The 20,730-nt window shown below is 38.9% G+C and overlaps 1 long non-coding RNA gene across 2 annotated transcripts; it reads right to left on the reverse strand.

The window, feature by feature from the left end:
* Positions 1-451: 451 nt before the first annotated feature.
* Positions 452-20,726, reverse strand: LOC139184215 (uncharacterized). 2 transcript variants are annotated; one of them, XR_011567781.1, is made up of 3 exons: positions 6,353-20,726; positions 3,856-3,943; positions 452-2,101 (listed from the first exon to the last, which is right to left on the reverse strand). It is a non-coding gene; the product is annotated as an uncharacterized lncRNA (long non-coding RNA). The 2 variants fall into 2 exon arrangements; XR_011567780.1 differs by having other exon boundaries at positions 452-2,981.
* Positions 20,727-20,730: the final 4 nt, after the last annotated feature.

Here is a 20,730-nt window from a genome sequence, read left to right on the forward strand (position 1 = left end):
AGAGTTGGACTGTGAAGAAGGCTGAGCGCCGAAGAATTGATGCTTTTGAACTGTGGTGTTGGAGAAGACTCTTGAGAGTCCCTTGGACTGCAAGGAGATCCAACCAGTCCATTGTGAAGGAAATCAGCCCTGGGATTTCTTTGGAAGGAATTATGCTAAAGCTGAAACTCCAGTACTTTGTCCACCTCATGCGAAGAGTTGACTCAGTGGAAAAGACTGATGCTGGGAGGGATTGGGGGCAGGAGGAGAAGGGGATGACAGAGGATGAGATGGCTGGATGGCATCACTGACTCGATGGACGTGAGTCTGGGTGAACTCTGGGAGTTGGTGATGGACAGGGAGGCCTGGCGTGCTGCGATTCATGGGGTCGCAAAGAGTCGGACACGACTGAGCGACTGAACTGAACTGAACTGAGAAAAGAAGTCAAACTCATTGTATCTGTGTGGGGGGATGAGATGGCTAGACTGTTGGAATTCAACAGCAAAACCCCAGAAGGACTTGGGAATTACAGACTGTCATAGTATGGCTTAAGTGGATCTGTGGTTTTGCTACCCAAGTCCCATACTGAGCTAGGGAGGTGACAAGATCTCAGAGTTTACCCTCAGCCCAGTGTGTAAGAGAGTAAAGCAGACATGGCCAGTGTGGTTCAAGAACCCAGTAAGAGTCCCCCTTGACTTAAAAACAGCATGTGCCCAGCGAAGAGACTCACTAGACCAGTAAAGACAGGGTCTTGGATAATGACCAAAGACCAGGTGGGATGAGGCACATTTCAAAGACGCCATTATTCCAAGGGGTGAGGCCCGGATGTGCCTCACATGTGACTCAACATTACTTAAGACTGTGCCCTCAACCCTTGTCTCCACTTAAATCTCAGAAAAATTCACATTATTTAAGCTTTTGTCACCAGGTAGAATAATAACAAAAAATAAAAATTAAGTTTCAGGTATAGAAAAACAACAGAGAAGGCAATGGCACCCCACTCTATTACTCTTGCCTGGAAAATCCCAGGGACAGAGGAGCCTGGTAGGCTGCAGTCCATGGGGTTGCGAAGAGTCAGACACGACTGAGCAACTTCACTTTCCCTTTTCACTTTCATGCATTGGAGAAGGAAATGGCAACCCACTCCAGTGTTCTTGCCTGGAGAATTCCAGGGACAGGGGAGTCTGGCGAGCTGCCGTCTCTGGGGTCGCACAGAGTCGGACATGACTGAAGTGACTTAGCAGCAGCAGCATAGAAAAACAAAGTCACACTTCTTACATACTTAACTCTGTAAAATGGAGTCTGTATGTTTATTAATATAGAAAAATAACAACATAAACTTCGTAAATCTGAGACTCACTGGGTTTTTCTCTATATATTTCATTTAAAGAAGTACAATGCAAACAGCTAAAAAGAATGCAAATAAAATTCTGAGCTTTAAGTTGCACTGCTCAAAAACCTTCATAGAGGATCCATTTCTAACTCCCAGGAACATTCTTCCTCTGCCCTCTTCTCTGTTCTACATTCTCCTCACACCCCACAGTACTTTGGATCCTCTCATTTACACTTCTACCTACCCAAAACGTTTTTTCCTACAGTTTGTACTGATATTTCACTTTCTAAATTCCCTAATCTTTCTAACTTAGTTCTTTAATAGATTTGTTTAACTTCCCTTTCCTTCTTTATCTCCTCCTCTTTTTTCTTTATTCCTCCCTCCCAAGGTAGAGAAGGATTGTGAATCTATGCAGGCAAAGAGAGCAACCTCTTTATGAGAGGGTAGTCGGGAAATAGAAAACTAAAGGTTAATTTCTTGGAACCTCCCTGGTGGTCCAGTGGCTAAGACTCTGCGCTGTCAGTGCAGGAGACCCTGGTTTGATCTCTATTCAGGGAACTAGATCACAAAAGCTGCATTAGGGTTCATGTGGCACAACTAAAGATCCCACATGCGGCCACAAAGACCCCGAGGGCCAAAGACCCGGTACAGCCAAATAAACACATATTAACAAATAAAAATACTTTCTTAACCACATCTCAAGAAAATATGAATAAGCAAAAAGAGAAAGATGTAAATTACCTGAAATTCCACTCCTGTAAACATGTTGATATACCTTCAGACTTTTCCCTATTTATAACACACAACATATAAATGACAAAAAATGACCTCGTAAAATTATATATAGTTTTGGAGCCCCTCAACATTCAAGCATCTTAACTATATTATGAATGTCTTTCTCTCTTAGGCTTTATATGCACATCAGCAATTCTAGGAGCTACATGGTATTCCACTGTTTGAATATGCTATAATTTATGAACGTTGTTTCCATTATAAGACACTTGGGTTGTTTCCCTTGTTGTGTGTGTGTGTGTGTTAGTTGCTTAGTTGTGTCTGACTCTTTGAACCCCATAGACCGCAGCCCAACAGGCCCCTATGTCCATGGGATTCTCCAGGCAAGAACACTGGAGTGGGTTGCCATTTCCTTCTCCAAACGAAACTATAGAAAGAAAGAAAGTGAAGTCACTCAGTCGTGTCTGACTCTTTGTGACCCCATGGACTGTAGCCTACCAGGCTCCTCTGTCCGTGGAACTCTCCAGGCAAGAGTATTGGAGTGGGTTGCCAGTTCCTTCTCCAGTTTCCCTTTTTACCCAATTATAAACACTATTGTTTTCCTTTGTTCACTTGTGCAATAATTTGCATATGATCAACTATCAGGTGTGAAAATTCTGGTCAGAGGTACACATACTGCATTCATTTTCTAGGGTTGCTGAAACAAAGTATCACAACATGAATGGTTTAAACAAGAGAATGTACTGTCTCAGGGTTCTGGAGGCCTGAAGTCCAAGATGAAGGCAGGCTTGATTTCTTCTGGGGACCACGGGGAGAATCTGCTTCATGCCTCTCTCCTAGCTTCTGCTTGTTTGCTGGCAATCTTTGGTGTTCCTTGGCTTCTGCTCTGTCACCCCAATCTTGGCATTAATCTCCACATGGCACTCTCCCTGCATGCCTGTTCATGCCCAAATTTCCCCTTTTTATAAGGTCACAAGTCATATTGCACTAGGCCACCACCCTACTCCTGTACGACCTGATCTATAATGACCCTATTTCCTAATAAGGTGACATTTAGATAACAGATGTGAAAACCAACATACAAATTTAAGGGGACACAATTCAACCCACATCATATCTTTAATACTTTTAATATATGTTTAATAAATTTTTAGAGTGCATCTTTGAGAGATGTAAATGAGGTAGCATTGCCAGGATTTGGGGTGACTGATTATAATCAGGAAAGGGATCAGAAGAAAGGAATAGTGTTGGGTGATTTCTGAATATTGGCCATGAGCAACTGAATAAATACAGAAAAAGTATACCGTGAGAAGGAGTTCGCTTGGTGATTACGCTTTAGAGAAACTGAGTCTGAAGCATTATGGAACCAACAAGTGGAAATGTCTAATCAGTAGCTATATGTGTGGGTCTGGAGTTTAGGAAAGACATAAATTTGTGAATCATCACTACTAAAGTGGAAGTTGAAACTCATAAAGATGGATGAAATCATCTGCTAAAGTCACCCAGAAACATGAGATAGAAAGAGGACCAAGGGCAGAATCCTAGGAACCCCAATATTTAAAGGATGCTGAGAATGTTTAGTGCTTAGATCCCTTCCCTGTCCTTTACTGCTTACCTCTGTATCAAAAGTGCACACAAATACGGTGATTCTAAAGTAAAGCATGGGTTCTTAACACAAAATTCAGGATGGCTACCTCTGGGTGGAAATAGGCAGGTGATTACAAACTACAGTGAATCTCTAAAGGAAAGGACTGTGCTTCTCTGGAATTTATAATCAAGGACCTGAGTTAAGTGAATTCATAAAAGCCTACCTGAGGTAAGGGCGCCTAGTGGCTTGCTGAAGAACGAAGTTAACTGCAACAATGCTTCTCATACTGGAGCACAGATCCCCATCAATTGCTGTGAGATACAACAGTAACTGCAGTCATAGATTTTTTAATAATTAAGAATAAAACTTCATGCAACTAAAAACAAAGGACTGATCATTGGAATTTTTGCACCCCTAAAAGAAAGATCAATACTTTTACAAGCTTAGTCTCATTCAGATAGAATTTGGAGGCTTTCAATCTTCTTTATTAATAGCAATATTTTAGAAGGTAAAATTCTGTGTTTCTGGATTGTTTTAGTGAACTCGGCAACAACAAAAATACCGTAATTACCCTACCTAACAAAAGGAATGAAATGGAATCAATTAACTTTTAATTTATAAATTACAAATTTTAATTTGTAAAATTTAAAAAGTAAACACTTCATTTTCATATTTAAATAGTCTAAAGTTATAAAACAATACCTTAAGAATTATTATAATTATTATTATAATTCTATCTTAAATTTGAGTCTTAGAATGACTGCTTAATAGGAACGATACTAAAAGAGAAAATATCCAAATTACTTTGCTAAGTCACTTCAGTCGTGTCCAACTCTATGCGACACCATAAACGGCAGCCCACCAGGCTCCCCGTCCCTGGGATTCTCCAGGCAAGAACACTGGAGTGGGTTGCCATTTCCTTCTCCAGTGCATGAAAGTGAAAAGTGAAAGTGAAGTCGCTCAGTCATGTCTGACTCCTAGCGACCCCATGGACTGCAATCTACCAGGCTCCTCTGTCCATGGGATTTTCCAGGCAAGAGTACTGGAGTGGGGTGCCAAAGATGCATTTTTTCTATGATTCTGACCTTCAAAAATAGACTCATTAGAAGGTGCATCATCACTTCTGTTTTCGAGTTGTGTCGACAAAAACCAAAATCCAGAACTTATCTAAGAGATATTTATTGTTACAGCAAAGGATGGGCTGGGCCATACTGTGAATTAGTAAAAGACACTGAATTATATTTAAAATGAATTTTGTTATTTGAACTTCACCTCAATAAAAAAAAAATTGTCAATATACTGTGAAGTCTCATTGTCTGAAGCATTCATTATATTCAGTCCCAATAGCCTGTCCATGTTTTCTTTTTCTATAACAGCAGCCCATTCTCTCATCCTCTCTACCTTTTCCTGTTTATTAAGTTCATTTATTCTTTCTTTTCATTCTTTAGCTTCCCATGAAAGTACGGTATGCTTTCCTAAGGATAGGCGCTTTGATCCAAACCATCTTTTATTGCCGCCTTGAATTATGCACTAGCAAATGTATATTTTAAGGCTGTTTTGGTTGCAGCTACTTTCAACTGAATATGTTCTGGTGCATTTTTTCAAAGATCAAGTCTCTCTTGTAATGTCAAACTTGTTCCTAATGCTTAGATCTATCCTCAGAGTATCTCTTTTAGCCCCAAGTAAAGAGCTGGATATTTCCATGTGTTTTTCATTGGCCACTGGTTTTTGTGTTTACAGTGATTTGCTCTCAATCTAGTATATTAATAATTTGACTATTTCTCTTTTAGTTTCATTGCTTTCACTTTCATGCATTGGAGAAAGAAATGGCAATCCACTCCAGTGTTCTTGCCTGGAGAATCCCAGGGACGGGGGAGCCTGGTGGGCTGCTGTCTATGGGGTCGCACAGAGTCAGACACGACTGAAGTGACTTAGCAGCATAGAAGTGCTCATGTGGAAGCATGATATAATTCTCAGGATGTTTTAGAAATATATATTATATGAATAGGAATTTTATTAGTAAATTGCTTCCTTTTTTTTCCAATTTCTACATAAAGTATGCTATTTTTTGATGTTGCTGTTTAACAAGTCTCTTCTATCGATACTGAAAAACACAATAATTTTGTCCCCTAAAGTATTCTTCAGTGTTTTCTTTAGTTTTTCTGCTATAGTTATGTGATTACACAATTGCTCAAATGAAAGTTCAACAGAACTATAATTTTAAAATTAGTGTTTATAAATTTATGTAAAAGTGAATGCCATTTTTTTCTATCTCTAGACAGCATGAAGACATTTCCATTGTACAAGTTTACTTTAAAGTCCCTGATAACATGAACTGTAGTTGTAATTGCTTATGTAAAACTCAGTTACAACTGAGTTTTACGTACGCAATTATGTGTTGTATAATTACAACACATAAAGACATTTGAAATTCAAAGTCTAGTTTTCTATACCAGTGGCTGAATTTACTCTAGTGAAAGACTCATGCACTTATCAAAACAAATTCTGGCTAAAAACAAGCTGTGCTAAAATAATTTCCTCTTCTGTACGACTTACAAGAGGTAATCTAGGAAACAGCTACATTCTTAATTTTCTTATGTCAGTTATGCTAAATAGATTCTTGGGGATTTGGGTTTTCTTTTACTTTCTGATTAAAGACACAATATACCTTTAAAATGAAGGGGGAAAATGTCTGCCTGCGATGTACTTCAAAGACTTACCATGCACACTGACAATTAAGATTGGAATTTCCCTCTGCAGGAGAGTTGGGAGAAGCAGGTAACAGATGTGCTTACACTCAGGTTCTATCTCTCCCATATGCATTCCCTCCTTCAAAGGAATCTTTGTCTTCCTTCTGCCAACTGGTAGTTTGTGTCACTGCAGGTGTCCAACAGATGTTGAGTGAGTTAAACTCCAGTTTGAACCCGTGCACGCACAGTTGCTTCAGTTGTGTCCAACCCTTTGTGACCCCATGGACTATAGCTTGCCAAACTGCTTTGTCCATGGGATTTTACAGGCAAGATTCCTAGAGTGGGTTGCCATTTCCTCCTCCAGGGAATCTTCCTGACCCAAGGATCAAACCTATGTCTCCTGCAGCTCCTGCACTGCAGGTGGATTCTTTACCAATGAACCAGCAGGAAAGCCACAGATACTAAATTTGAACCCATAGATACTAATTAATTTTTTACGATGTTTTAAAGACTAAAAGATACCAAAAACTACATTTCCCCCCACAAATGAATTATAAATGCAATAATAGCATTCTAAGTGTTTGGAAGGGGTATTTAAAATTTTCCTTCTGAATGGTGTGATTTAAAAAATTTCCATGCCCAAGTTATGGATTATTTCAATTCTAATATGATAAAATTTGAGGAAATACAAAGAAACTTTAAAAATTCATAATGAAGACATAACAGTATAGAAGAATACTGGAGGAGGCAGAATAAAAGGTTAAAAAGGCACACTCCAAAGCTTTGCTGTCCAGTTCAGTAGCCACGAGCTACATGTGGCTACTGTGCACTTGAATATGGTTAATGAGAACTGAGATGTGCCCTGAGTATAAAAGACACAATGAATTTCAAAGACTTGGTATGAAGAAAAGCATGTATGGTATGAAGATTTGGTATGAAGAAAAGAAATATCTCTTTAATTTTTTATATTAATTACATTTGAAATGATAATATTTTGGATACCCTGGGTTGAATAAAAATACTATTAAAATGGATATTTCCTATTTTTACTGGTTCTATGTGACTACTGGAAAATTAAAAACTATGCATATATGGCTCAAAATATGTATGTTTCTATTGGATAATGCTGCTCTAGAGTCAAACTGCATGTGTGCAAATCTTCTACTAATCCCTTGGTGTGTCATTATTATGTCTCCGTTTCCTTATCTGCACAACAGGGGTAATGATAATACTTAACCTGGGAAAGGCATTTCTTAGACATATTGATATGGGCATGTGTCAGTGATGAGTAACTTAATATTAAAGGAAACAGCAGAATGATCAAAGAGTGAGCACTTCAGAGAACAGACTCAGAAATTGGATATAACTGAGAAATGGAAGGATCATTGGAGCAGCTTATTAAAGCAAACAAACAAAACCAAAGAGCAATTATAAGCAATATTTGAAGATTCATTTCTCATGGTCATGAAAGCGTCATGTTCAAGTCAGTGGATACAGAAGACATCTAGAAGGAATAGTACCAGATGTCAGATGTGCTGACCATTGCTTAGAAATAAAAATCAATATGACTGAAAAGCAATGCTAATGATACATCTGAGACTGTTTATTGGAGTCCTAAGGTTTCATTCTCCAGCCTTTGAGGAGGCAAAAACTGAGTTAAACTGTGGTTAAATGTAGAACATCAAGTAATGAATTGTGTTTTTAAACAGACTGCTGCCAGTGATTTTCTCAAACAATGAGCAAAATGCAGAATATACATTCTGCTCTTTGTTGTTTTGGGGCAAAAAAACCTCAATCTGACCATAAGGTTATGAGAATTAAATGAAATAATGTACCTAAGGTGTTTACATGAATAAATAATAGCTGTTATCACTGTTATTGCTAATTAGGAATATTATTATGGGAAACTAATGAAGAGAAAGAAGAGTTATAGATTCACTACATCAAAAAGAGAATAGTAATGTGACTCACTTCAAAACTGGAGCTATTCACATGAAATCAAATTCTGAGGGGCAATTTTAAGAAAAAAAAATAATGGAGAGATTTATGTTGATTTAAAATATATCCATATTTGAGAGCTGTGAACTAATTTGGAACTGTTTAATATTTCTTTCTATGTTAGTAACAGTGATAGCATAAAATACATTTGCAGGGGGTAGAATTTAAAATTTGTGTAAATCCTGTTTGGCAGGTCCTCAAAAAGTTAAACATAGAGTTACTATATGACCCAGAAAATTCCACTTCTGGGCATCTACCCAAATGAATTGAAAATAAGTATGTCCACACAACAACTTGTACACAAATGTCTATAGCAGCATTATCTAAATGGTCAACACATGGAAACAACACAAATGTCCATCAATTGATGAATAAATAAACAAAAAGTGGTATAGCCACACAATGGAACCATAAAAAGGAACAAAATACTAATACACATGAGTATATGGATAAACCTTTAAAACAGTTAAGTGAAAGAAGCCAGACATAAATGCCCATACAGTGCATAATTCCATTTATACTAAATGTCCATCATAGGCAAACCCATTGAGACAGAAAGCAAATTAGTGGGTGCCGAGGGCTAGAGGTAGGGGGAAACAGAACAACCCAACCCCAAAATTTCTCAGGGTGATGGAAGTTTTTCAGATTAGATGGTGGTGATGGTTTTGAATATACTAAAATCCACTGAATTGTGTAATTTAAAATGGTGAATTTTATGGTGTTAAAAAATGTAAATATTCATTCAAATAAAATAAAATAAAATTAGATATATCCAAAGAGGTGATAGAGAAGATGAAAATGAATGATTTGCTTACTGATAAAATGTGACTATTACTGAAGAATAGAGTAGATAAATGAATACTAAATTAACCAGAATGTTAAGAAGAGGAAAAGAACAATATTGAGACCTGTTGGGAGGAGAACTGACACCCTTAAAAATCAGTGTAGAAGATACTTCAGGAGTGGCTGTTTGACCTACAGGGAGGCTGTTTTCCTTAAGAACCCTCCCCAGTAGCCAGGGGCAGGCTTAGGCAGAAATCGATGCCCCTGAAGGAGTTGACTGGTCCAGAGATAGACATGTGACCTAAGTTATGCCATCAAGATCTGATCCCAGGATTTTGGAATTTGAAGCTAAGTGATATTAGAGACTGAAAATTATATGAATAGTAACACTCTAAGGATAAAGGTCCATGAATTTATTGCAAAAGATCTTAAACTTGCCTTGGTACCTGGTTCAGCAACATTCAATTACTACCCTCTGTCAGGTACTACGCCCTTGCAATATTTTGCTTCTTCCCCACACCAGTCCCCACTTTTGTAGCACAAGCTAGCCTGATTAGGCTTCTATTAGGTAAAACCATAAATAAGATTTCAAAACAAATCACTTGAGGTAATATTTATATACCATCAAGAAAAAAATGTACCACTTTCATGTCATCAATGAAATTTTAAATACTAAATGTAAATACTCTATGACACTTACTTCAATATGAATAATGGAGTTCTGGAAATTCCAGGAAAGATAAACAGACATGAGAGAAGTAATAAAAGCTATCAATAAAAAAGAACATGATTTTTCCATTAAGCTTTATGATAATGCAGTAGGTGATCCTTATAATTCTAATTTTGAAAGTGAAAGATTGATGGAAATCATGACACACATAGGTCCATGGGTGGCTGTTTGAGAACTACTGAATTAAAAACTAAAGATTTAAAATACAGAATTTAAAAGCATATTTTGGTTATTCAATTAGCTCATTTTTGTAAACAGGGATTGAAGTAGTAGAAATTGATTACCTCAAAGTCAGGAGGATAATTTAAAGCCTGCTTCCAGAACCCTGACTAATGCTCTTTGGGCACAAATACATGGTTAAAGAAATGTTTCCTGACAATTAGAAGTATAATGATCAAAACAATGGTAACCTATTCATTACAACTTACTGGTAATCAAAGCTTGCTTGTAAATGTTTGGATTGCAACAGCCTAGATATTTCATTAACATTTATTGCAAGTTTGAGAAATATTAATTTATCTACTTATGAGTCACTGTGGATATAAAAAACAAATCAAACTGCCCTCATAATTTGAAATATTGCAACAGAATAACAATTTGATGTTCTTGTTTAAGACTTCAAATTGAATATTTATTAGGTAGCAGTTGGCAACCCACTCCAGTACTCTTGCCTGGAAAATCCCATGGACGGAGGAGCCTGGTAGGCTGCAGTCCATGGGGTCGCTAAGAGTTGGACACAACTGAGCAACTTCACTTTCACTTTTCACTTTCATGCACTGGAGAAGGAAATGGCAACCCACTCCAGTGTTCTTGCCTGGAGAATCCCAGGGACAGGGGAGCCTGGTGAGCTGCCATCTATGGGGTCTCACAGAGTTGGACACGACTGAAGCGACGCAGCAGCAGCAGCAGCAGCAGCAGCAGCAACAGCAGTATATCTTACAAAATTTTTCATCTCAGAAATAGTTTATTAGTCTAAAATTTGTTGGTTAGGGACATTTATAATTATTTCTTCTGTGACTGAGACGATATGGTCTCCTATGCACATGACTTTGGTTGTAAACCAGAAGCAAAGGTTTTACAGTTAACACTCTGCATGGGTAACTGTCTGCAAGGATACCGTACTGTCTGACCTAGAATTTTTCTAAGAGGATACATCTCATGTTAAGTGTTCTTAATTCAACTTAAAAATTAAACCTATTTTTAATATATATATGTATACATACATGTGAGTTTTGTTTGTATATATATATAACTTGTTTTCAAAATGAAAAAATTTTTAAATCACTTTTTCTTAATTATAGAAGTAATGGAGACTTACTGCTTCAAGATGAGACACAGTAGTTGCATTTCTCCCCATTCCTTCTGCCAAGTACAGCTAAAAACCCTGGACATTATAAAACAAATATAAGAAAACTGAAAGGTGGAGAGAAGTCAGATTGGCTAGTTACCTGGAAAGACAAGGCAGTGAGTTCTATGAGTTTTCTTTCTATTTCATATTTCTCAGATGGAGTTGCTAGAGATACAGGCAACCCAGAAATGCCAGTGGGCTCAGACAAAAAAAGCCTGTATTCTCTAGACAAAGAACCAGGAAAGCCAGAGCCTAGCAAGGGAGAAAGCATTTAGCTAATAACCACCTGTGCAAGAAGAGTAAACACTGAAAGCCTGAGCCTGTTGTCTGCAGAAAGTCTATTTGCAAGGTTGGCCCTTTGCTGACATTTGGGAACTGCACCGATAGTTCCCTACATGGGAATTTACATGGAAGTTCCCTACAAGGGATATTAAACCTTTCCTAAATGAGAAGAGTGTCTCATTGTGCCTAGATTGTTCATGGAAACCATGTGGTTTATTATGCTCCCCTCTGTTCCTTCTGGGAGTCTGGAATTAGTATTAGGAAGTGAGTACCTACATGATCAGCCCTCCAAAAAACCTTGGGTACTGTTTTTAGAGTTTCCCAGGGAAAAAACACATCATCGTGTTGTCACAATTCATGATTGAAAAACTGTGCACAGCCTGGGCCATTCCACTGAGACAGAACTCTTAGAATGTTGTGCCTGATTTCCTCTGAACTTCATTCCATGAAGGTTTTCCCTTTGCTGGTTTTGCCTTGTTACCTGCTGCTGTAAATCTCAACTGTGAATACAACAAACTGAGTCTGTGAGTCCTCAGGTGAATCATTGAACAAAGCAGTGTTCTTGGAGACTGCTGACAAATCGACACACTCCAGGCAAACATCACAGGGAAAGTGGTGGTTCTATCACCTCTGTCAGCAATAGCCCAGTAGGAAGTCTAGGCCTTCACCCATGCCAGGTTATAAAGAGGTACTCCAACCCTCTTCCAGGATGATGTAAGAGAAGACTGAGCAGGAAGCCAGAATTTTGACTTTCTTCCAGTGGAGGCTGCGTGGAGTAATGATGAAGCACCCTTCTGCCTCCCAACTCAGGTGGTATCAGTTCAGTTCAGTTGCTCAGTCGTGTCCGACTCTTTGCGACCCCATGAATCGCAGCGTGCCAGGCCTCCCTGTCCATCACCAACTCCCGGAGTTCACTCAGACTCACGTCCATCGAGTCAGTGATGCCATCCAGCCATCTCATCCTCTGTCGTCCCCTTCTCCTGCCCTCAATCCCTCCCAGCATCAGAGTCTTTTCCAATGAGTCAGCTTTCCATGAGGTGGCCAAAGTACTGGAGTTTCACTTCAGCATCATTCCTTCCAAAGAAATCCCAGGGCTGATCTCCTTCAGAATGGACTGGTTGGATCTCCTTGCAGTCCAAGGGACTCTCAAGAGTCTTCTCCAACACCACAGTTCAAAAGCATCAATTCTTCTGCACTCAGCTTTCTTCATAGTCCAACTCTCACATCCATACATGACTACTGGAAAAACTATAGCCTTGACTACAGACCTTTGTTGGCGAAGCAATGTCTCTGCTTTTCAATATGCTATCTAGGTTGGTCATAACTTTCCTTCCAAGGAGTAAGCGTCTTTTAATTTCATGGCTGCAGTCACCATCTGCAGTGATTTTGGAGCTCAAAAAAATAAAGTCTGACACTGTTTCCACTGTTTCCTCATCTATTTCCCATGAAGTGATGGGACTGGATACCATGATCTTCGTTTTCTGAATGTTGAGCTTTAAGCCAACTTTTTCACTCTCCACTTTCACCTTCATCAAGAGGCTTTTTAGTTCCTCTTCACTTTCTGCCATAAGGGTGGTGTCATCTGCATATCTGAGGTTATTGATATTTCTCCCGGCAATCTTGATTCCAGTTTGTGCTTCTTCCAGCCCAGCGTTTCTCATGATGTACTCTGCATATAAGTTAAATAAGCAGGGTGACAAGATACAGCCTTGACGTACTCCTTTTCCTATTTGGAACCAGTCTGTTATTCCATGTCCAGTTCTAACTGTTGCTTCCTGACCTGCATATACGTTTCTCAAGAGGCAGGTCAGGTGCTCTGGTATTCCCAACTCTTATCAGTAGAGGCTGGTAAAGAACCCTCACCCTCATTCCTGTACAAGAGTAGTGGGGTGCCCTTTCCTGCCCACCTGGGGTGTCAAAGGAGCATAATGAGGAACCTGGACTTCTACCACAACCAGGAAAAATATTTGAGGAAATAAGGTCTGAAAATTTTCCAAACTTGAAAAAAAAACATAGACCTATAGAATAAAAAGTCTGAGTGAATTTCAAACAGAATAAACCTAAATTAATCTCCACCAAGACACAGCATAGTCATCAAGAAACAACAGCTTATAAATAGCAGGAAAAACAATTCAAATGACAGATTTCTCCTCTGAAACTATGGAGGGCAGAGGAAAGTCGCACATTTTTCAAGTGCCCAAGGAAAAGAACTGCCACCAGTGAAAATATGCTTTAGTAATAAAGGATAAGTCAAAACGTTCTCAAATGAAGGAAGCCTAAAAGAATTTGTTCCCAGCAGACCTATCCTAAGAGAACAACTTATAACAAGTTCTTTAAACAAAAAGGAATTTTGGAACACCAGGAAGGAAGAACAGTGGAAAGAATAAAAACATGGGTAATGACAACAGACTTTCCTTCTGCTTGAAATTTCTGAGTTATATTTGATGATTGAAACAGAAATTATAATATTGTTTGATATGGCTCTCAATGTAAGTAGAGGAAATAATTAAAACACACATGAACTAGAGAGAGTAAAGGTTAAGATTTTATACTTCACTGGAACTAGTAAAATACTATCACCAAATAACTGATATTAAGAAGAGGTGGCACGAATATATACAGAAGAACTATATAAAAAAGATCTTCATGACCCAGATAACCACAATGGTGTGATCACTCACATAGAGCCAGACATCCTGGAATGCAAAGTCAAGTGGGCCTTAGGAAACATCGCTTTGAACAAAGCTAGAGGAGATGAAGGAATTCCAGTTGAGCTACTTCAAATCCTAAAAGATAATGCTGTGAAAGTGCTGCACTCAATATGCCAGCAAATTTGGAAAACTTAGCAGTGGCCACAGGACTGGAAAAGGTCAGTTTTCATTCCAATCCCAAAGAAAGGCAATGCCAAAGAATGTTCAAACTACCACACAATTGTACTCACCTCACATGCTAGCAAAGTAATGCTCAAAATTCTCCAAGCCAGGCTTCAACAGTATGTGAACTGTGAACTTCCAGATGTTCAAGCTGGATTTAGAGAAGCCAGAGGAACCAGATATCAAATTGTCAACATCCACTTGATCATAGAAAAAGCAAGAGAGTTCCAGAAAAACATCTACTTCTGCTTCATTGACTACACCAAAGCCTTTCACTGTGTAGATCACAACAAACTGTGGAAAATTCTTCAAGAGATGGGAATATTAGACCACTATACCGGCCTCCTGAGAAATCTGTAAGGCAGGTCAAGAAGCAACAGTTAGAACCAGACATAGAACAACAAATGTTTCCAAAGGAAAGGAGTACGTCAAGGCTGTATATTGTCACCTTGCTTATTTAACTTATACGCAGAGTATATCATGCAAAGTGCTAGGCTGGATGAAGCACAAGCTAGAATCAAGACTGCCGGGAGAAATATCAATAACCTCAGATATGCAGATGACACCACCCTTAAGACAGAAAGTGGGGAGGAACTAAAGAGCCTCTTGAAAAAAGTGAAAGAGGAGAGATAAGTCAATGTATTTAAGTTATATATATAAACTTATACATAACTTACACATATACTTATAAACTTAAAAAGATATTATGTATATAAAAGTGAAAAAGCTGGTTTCAAGCTCAACATTCAAAAAATGGAGATCATAGCATCCAGTCCCATCACTTCATGGCAAATAGATGGGGAAATAACGGAAACAGTGAGAGATTTTATTTTTTGGGGCTCCAAAATCACTGCAGGTGGTGATTGCAGCCATGAAATTAAAAGACACTTGCTTCTTGAAAGAAAAGCTATGACCAACCTAGACAGCACATTAAAAAGCAGAGACATTACTTTGCCGACAAGGGTCCATCTAGTCAAAGCTATGGTTTTTCCAGTAGTCATGTATGGATGTGAGAGTTGGACCATAAAAAAAGCTGAGTGCTGAAGAATTGATGCTTTTGAACTGTGGTGTTGGAGAAGACTCTTGAGAGTCCCTTGGACTGCAAGGAGATCCTAAAGGAAATCAGTCCTGAATATTCATTGGAAGACTGATGCTGAAGCTGAAACTCCAATACTTTGGCTACCTGATGCAAAGAACTGACTCCTTGGGAAAGATCCTGATGCTGGGAAAGATTGGGGACAGGAAGAAAAGGGGATGAAAGAGGATGAGATGGTTGGATGGCATCACTGACTCAATGGACATGAGTTTGAGCAAGGTCTGGGAGTAGGTGATAGACAGGTGAACTTGGCGTGTTGCAGTCCATGGAGTCGCAAAGAGTTGGACACGACTGAGCGACTGAACTGAACTGGATAGACTGATAAGTTATGTACATATAATACTTAGAGCAATCACTATAAAAATTTATATAAAGAGATACACTTTAAAATAATACAGGCAAATAAAAATGGAGTTCTTAAATCATGTTCAAGTAACCAACAGAAAGACAGACAACATAGAAAAACCACCCAAACCAGAAATCAATAAAGTGGCAGACTGAAGCTTCAAAATATCAATAATTGTATTACATACAACTGGTCTATTTTATTTGTAAAAGCCAAAAGGTGGAAAGAATCACAATGTCCAACAGGTGAATGATTAGACAGACTGTGTTAAATCCACACCTGGAAATCCTCAATCATAAAAGGAAATGGACTATAGATACACACAACTGCTTGAGAAGATCTCACAGGCCTTATTCTGAGTGAAAAATGCCAATCTCAAAAGGCATATACTTGCATAACTCCATTTACATAACATCTGGAAATGAGAAAATCATTAGTTAATGATTAGAAAATTAGAAAATCAGAAAAACATTAGTGATCGAGGGTTAGAAATGGTGAAAGAAATGGTGGTTTCTGTGAGTATGAAGATGCAGCACACGGGGTATCTTTGTGGTGATGGAAGAGTTCTGTATCGATTGCAGTAGTGGCTGTGTGAATCTATACGATAAAATGGCATAGAATTACATGCACACATATTGTAGCAATGTCAATGTCCTGGTTTTGATATTATACTATAATTATCTAAGATGTGATCATTAGAAAAAAACTGGGTAAAGGTACACATGATCTCTTTTTGAAACCTCCTATAAATCTACAATTATTTTAAAATATCATGTATAAACTGTATACCCTTACCTGAAGTACAGAAAAGGTTTTCAAAGATAGGCATAAAAATAGTGGTAAGGACATGTCTGTATTATTTTTGCTATTGTTTTTTTTTGGGGGGGACATGCTACAGGGCATGTGGGATCTTAGCTTCCCTAACAGGGATTGAGCCTGTGCTCCCTGCAGTAGAAGTGTGTAGTTTTAACCACTGGACTGCCAGGGAAGTCCCTGTACTGTTTTTAATAAGAGAGAAAAAGAATGTAAAATTATTATAAAAAATTCAACTACAGGAAAATACAAATAAGGTGAAACTCACCTGCTCTATGATGCCACCATGTGATTTCTTTCATTCACTTATGGTGCCATGAATGGTTAACATTTGGTGTGTATTTCAGAACGTTCCTGTGCATCCAAAGTCATTTACAAATTATAATCATTATAATCACAAGTGTGTACTATTATATGTATAATATGTATACTATATATATTAATATATATTGTATATATATCTCATTACTTGAAATTCTTTTCATTTATTATTCATTTCCAAGTATTTATTTGAGTACTTTCTTTAGCCACCATCATGTGAGGCTCTGAGAATATAGTAGTGAATAGAGCAGACATCCATTTCCTCAGAAAGCTTACAGTATAGTAAAAACTGTCACTAAACAAACTGAAAGAAATACACAATTATAATGTCAGGTTTAGACAAATGCAAACAATGCTTTGAAATGCCCAACTGTGAAAAGAGAGGATAGTAGTTATGGCAAGATACCACGGCATGTTTATTATTAATAGAAATGAGACTGCAGAGAGAAAAGAGGTTAAAAATACCACAGCAAGAGAGAGGGATAACTGATTTTCTATGAAAGCTTCCTGAAATAGAAGGAGCCACAGCACAAATATGAATTGGTTTCAGGTAAAAGGAAAATGCCACATTGAAACAAGCATAGGAAGTGAGGACAAGTAAAGCTATAATTCAGTTTGTAGATTTAGAGGTCTGAAGTTCAGGCAATTCCTCTTTGAGACTGCTTATTTCCTTAGCAAAATACAAGACAATGTCATCTACCAAAAGTAAGGATATAAATCAGAAGATCTGAGGTTGGAAGAGAGTTGAGATTTTAAGTAGTCATTTGGGAAAGCAAGATGAGTAGATACATGCAGTAGTACTCTTGCCAGGGGTGAGTTGAGGGCCTGCAGAGTCGGTTCTATGAGGCAGATTCTAACCATTTTCAGCAAACTGACTGAAGTCAGGGAAAAAACAAGTGTACAAACATTCAAAGAGAGAGACAAAGTGCTACAGTGCACTGCATTTTTTAAGAAATTAGAGGATGTTTTTCAACTGGAAAGAGAGGAAGAAAATGGCCTGAGAAAGGGAAGGAAGTAAAGAGAAAGATGGAGATGCAAACAGGGTGACAGCTTTCCAGCTGGGGGTCAGGAATGTCCTTTTGTCCTCCAATCCCAGCATAGTCACTGTGATATCAGTTTGTCTTCACTGTGAAATCTTCACTGTGATATCAGATTTTGTGAAACTGTTACATATTTCTTTTTAGTCTCTTAGACCTGATAATCTATCAAACCCTATGGGGTAATTCCCAGGCACCTTCAGTGGCTGCAGGGAAGGATGAGTGAGGCACAAGTGTATCATCCATTAGAAGACCAACTCTAGTGAGCAAGAGCAGGCTGACATTTAATTTTTCTCTTATTGGCAATTGTGAGTTGCTGTGAGTCCTTTTTTAGGTCCATTGTATTATATTCTTTCCTAGTTACCAAGTCCAGTTCTTTTACTCAAATGATATCTTTCAATTGACCTCAAGTGTTTTCTCAACATTATTTTTGATTTAATGAATGTTTAGCTAAATATAAACAGACTTGGAGGAACTGAGGTATGGGCATAATTAAAAATCATCTGTTACATGAACCATTTGTAAAATACTCCACAACCATTATTCTCTGAGAAATACTACTGTTAAACACTTGGCTAGGTAATTTGTAATTATTAAATTATTTACATTTAGTAATAAGAGATTTATCAGACCCTTTGTACAATGTCTATTCTGTGATTAAAAAGAACCTCCTTGTGAATTTTGTTGCTTAGAAATAGTGAAGCTTAAAAATGTTTTTAACTGATGTTAACAGAAACAATCTTCTCTAACTGCAATGGCAAAAATACAAAGTTGCCAAGAAGCTGTTTCAGTTCAGTTCAGTTCAGTTCAGTCGCTCAGTCGTGTCTGACTCTTTTCGACCCCATGAATTGCAGCACACCAGGCCTCCCTGTCCATCACCAACTCCCAAGTTCACTCAAACTCACGTCCATCAAGTCGGTGATGCCATCCAGCCATCTCATCCTCTGTCGTCCCCTTCTCCTCCTGCCCCCAATCCTTCCCAGCATCAGTGTCTTTTCCAATGAGTCAACTCTTCGCATGAGGTGGCCAAAGTACTAGAGTTTCAGCTTTAGCATCATTCCTTCCAAAGAACACCCAGGACTGATCTCCTTTAGAATGGACTGGTTGGATCTCCTTGCAGTCCAAGGGACTCTCAAGAGTCTTCTCCAACACCACAGTTCAAAAGCATCAATTCTTCGGCACTCAGCTTTCTTTACAGTACAACTCCCCCATCCATACATAACTAATGGAAAAACCATAGCCTAAGAAGCTGTTTAGAACCTGAATAAAGCAAAAAACATTGGGGTGAAAGGTAATTCATTGCCTAGTCCTTCGTATTTTGACCATCTCTTTAGCTAGATTGCTAATATGTGACTTTTGTACAAATTCCATTAATTTTGGGTTTTCCCTTTCTTATTTTTTTAAAATTAGAGGGAATACTTTTTGCAAATACGCTTCATTAAGAAAAATGAGCAGGTATCATTACTAGTGCAATAAGAATTACCCAAAAAGGGGAGGAAAACAGAGTTCTTGTGTCTTAATTAAAAACTGTTAAGACACAAAACCTGGCTCTTTGCTCCCTTTCCAACAGCCAAAAGGGAAACATGGATCAGTTACATGCTATCAAGAAGAAAGAAAAATACAAGTAATTCGACTAGTGCATGTGAGTGAAAGTCGCTCAGTCCTGTCCGACTCTTTGCGACTGTAGAGTCCATGGGATTCTCCAGGCCAGAATACTGGAGTGAGTAACCTTTTCCTTCTCCAGGGCAATCTTCCCAACCCAGGTCTCCCGCATTGCGGGCAGATTCTTTTATCAGCTGAGCCACAAGGGAAGCCCCGACTAGTGCATACGTAGAGGCCAATATTATTTTCACCTTTTCCCTTGCTTTTCAAAGCCTAATACATTTGCCGCCACAGACAACAATCTGCTGCTGCTGCCAAGTCGCTTCAGTCTTTTCCGACTCTGTGCGACCCCATAGACGGCAGCCCACCAGGCTCCCCTGTCCCTGGGATTCTCAAGGCAAGAACACTGGAGTGGGTTTCCATTTCCTTCTCCAATGCATAAGAGTGAAAAGTGAAAGTGAAGTCGCTCAGTCGTGTCCGACTCTCAGCGACCCCATGGACTGTAGCCCACCAGGCTCCTCCATCCATGGGATTTTCCAGGCAAGAGTACTGGAGTGGGGTGCCATTGCCTTCTCCGGACAACAATCTAGTGGGCACTTATTATTATTTTCCTGCTTAACATAAAGGGATGCACGTTGGGAATTCACTGTACCAGATAGCGGGTGCTCCATATTTTCATTAAAGTCTGTAATTCTTTTGTTAGGGTTTGTAATTGGCTTTCTTAGCATTATGAGGGAAGTGGTAATGGAGGTGGCAATGGGCAGGTAGACATAATTCAATACAAGACTACAGTAATCTCGATGGCAGCTCTTATAACGAGATCAGCTTGCATGATTCTCTGAGACTTGGGCTTGCCCCTTTCTTGACGATCCTGTTTCTTCTGAGATTGGGTAAAACGGGTAGAATTCTTAACTCCTGAAATTACTAGTGTTAGTGGCCCCTGGTGACAGGTCGAGTTCTCAAGTCCTCAGTCCTCAAACATCACCTTTTAGGCCTCATTCGGAACATGACAAAGCCACACGAGTCCTAGGCCCGCCTCCCACGAGGATCTCCGTTCACCCGAGTAAGCCTCAGTGCACTGCCTCCGAACCAGCTTCGACTTTGTCGAAATAATACCACAGACGTCATACTCCCGCGGCTCCCGCCCAAGAGCCCGCCAGCGGGACGCATGCGCAGAAC

Source organism: Bos indicus, chromosome 7 (genome assembly GCF_029378745.1).
Source record: "Bos indicus isolate NIAB-ARS_2022 breed Sahiwal x Tharparkar chromosome 7, NIAB-ARS_B.indTharparkar_mat_pri_1.0, whole genome shotgun sequence".
Taxonomy (NCBI): Eukaryota; Metazoa; Chordata; class Mammalia; order Artiodactyla; family Bovidae; genus Bos; species Bos indicus.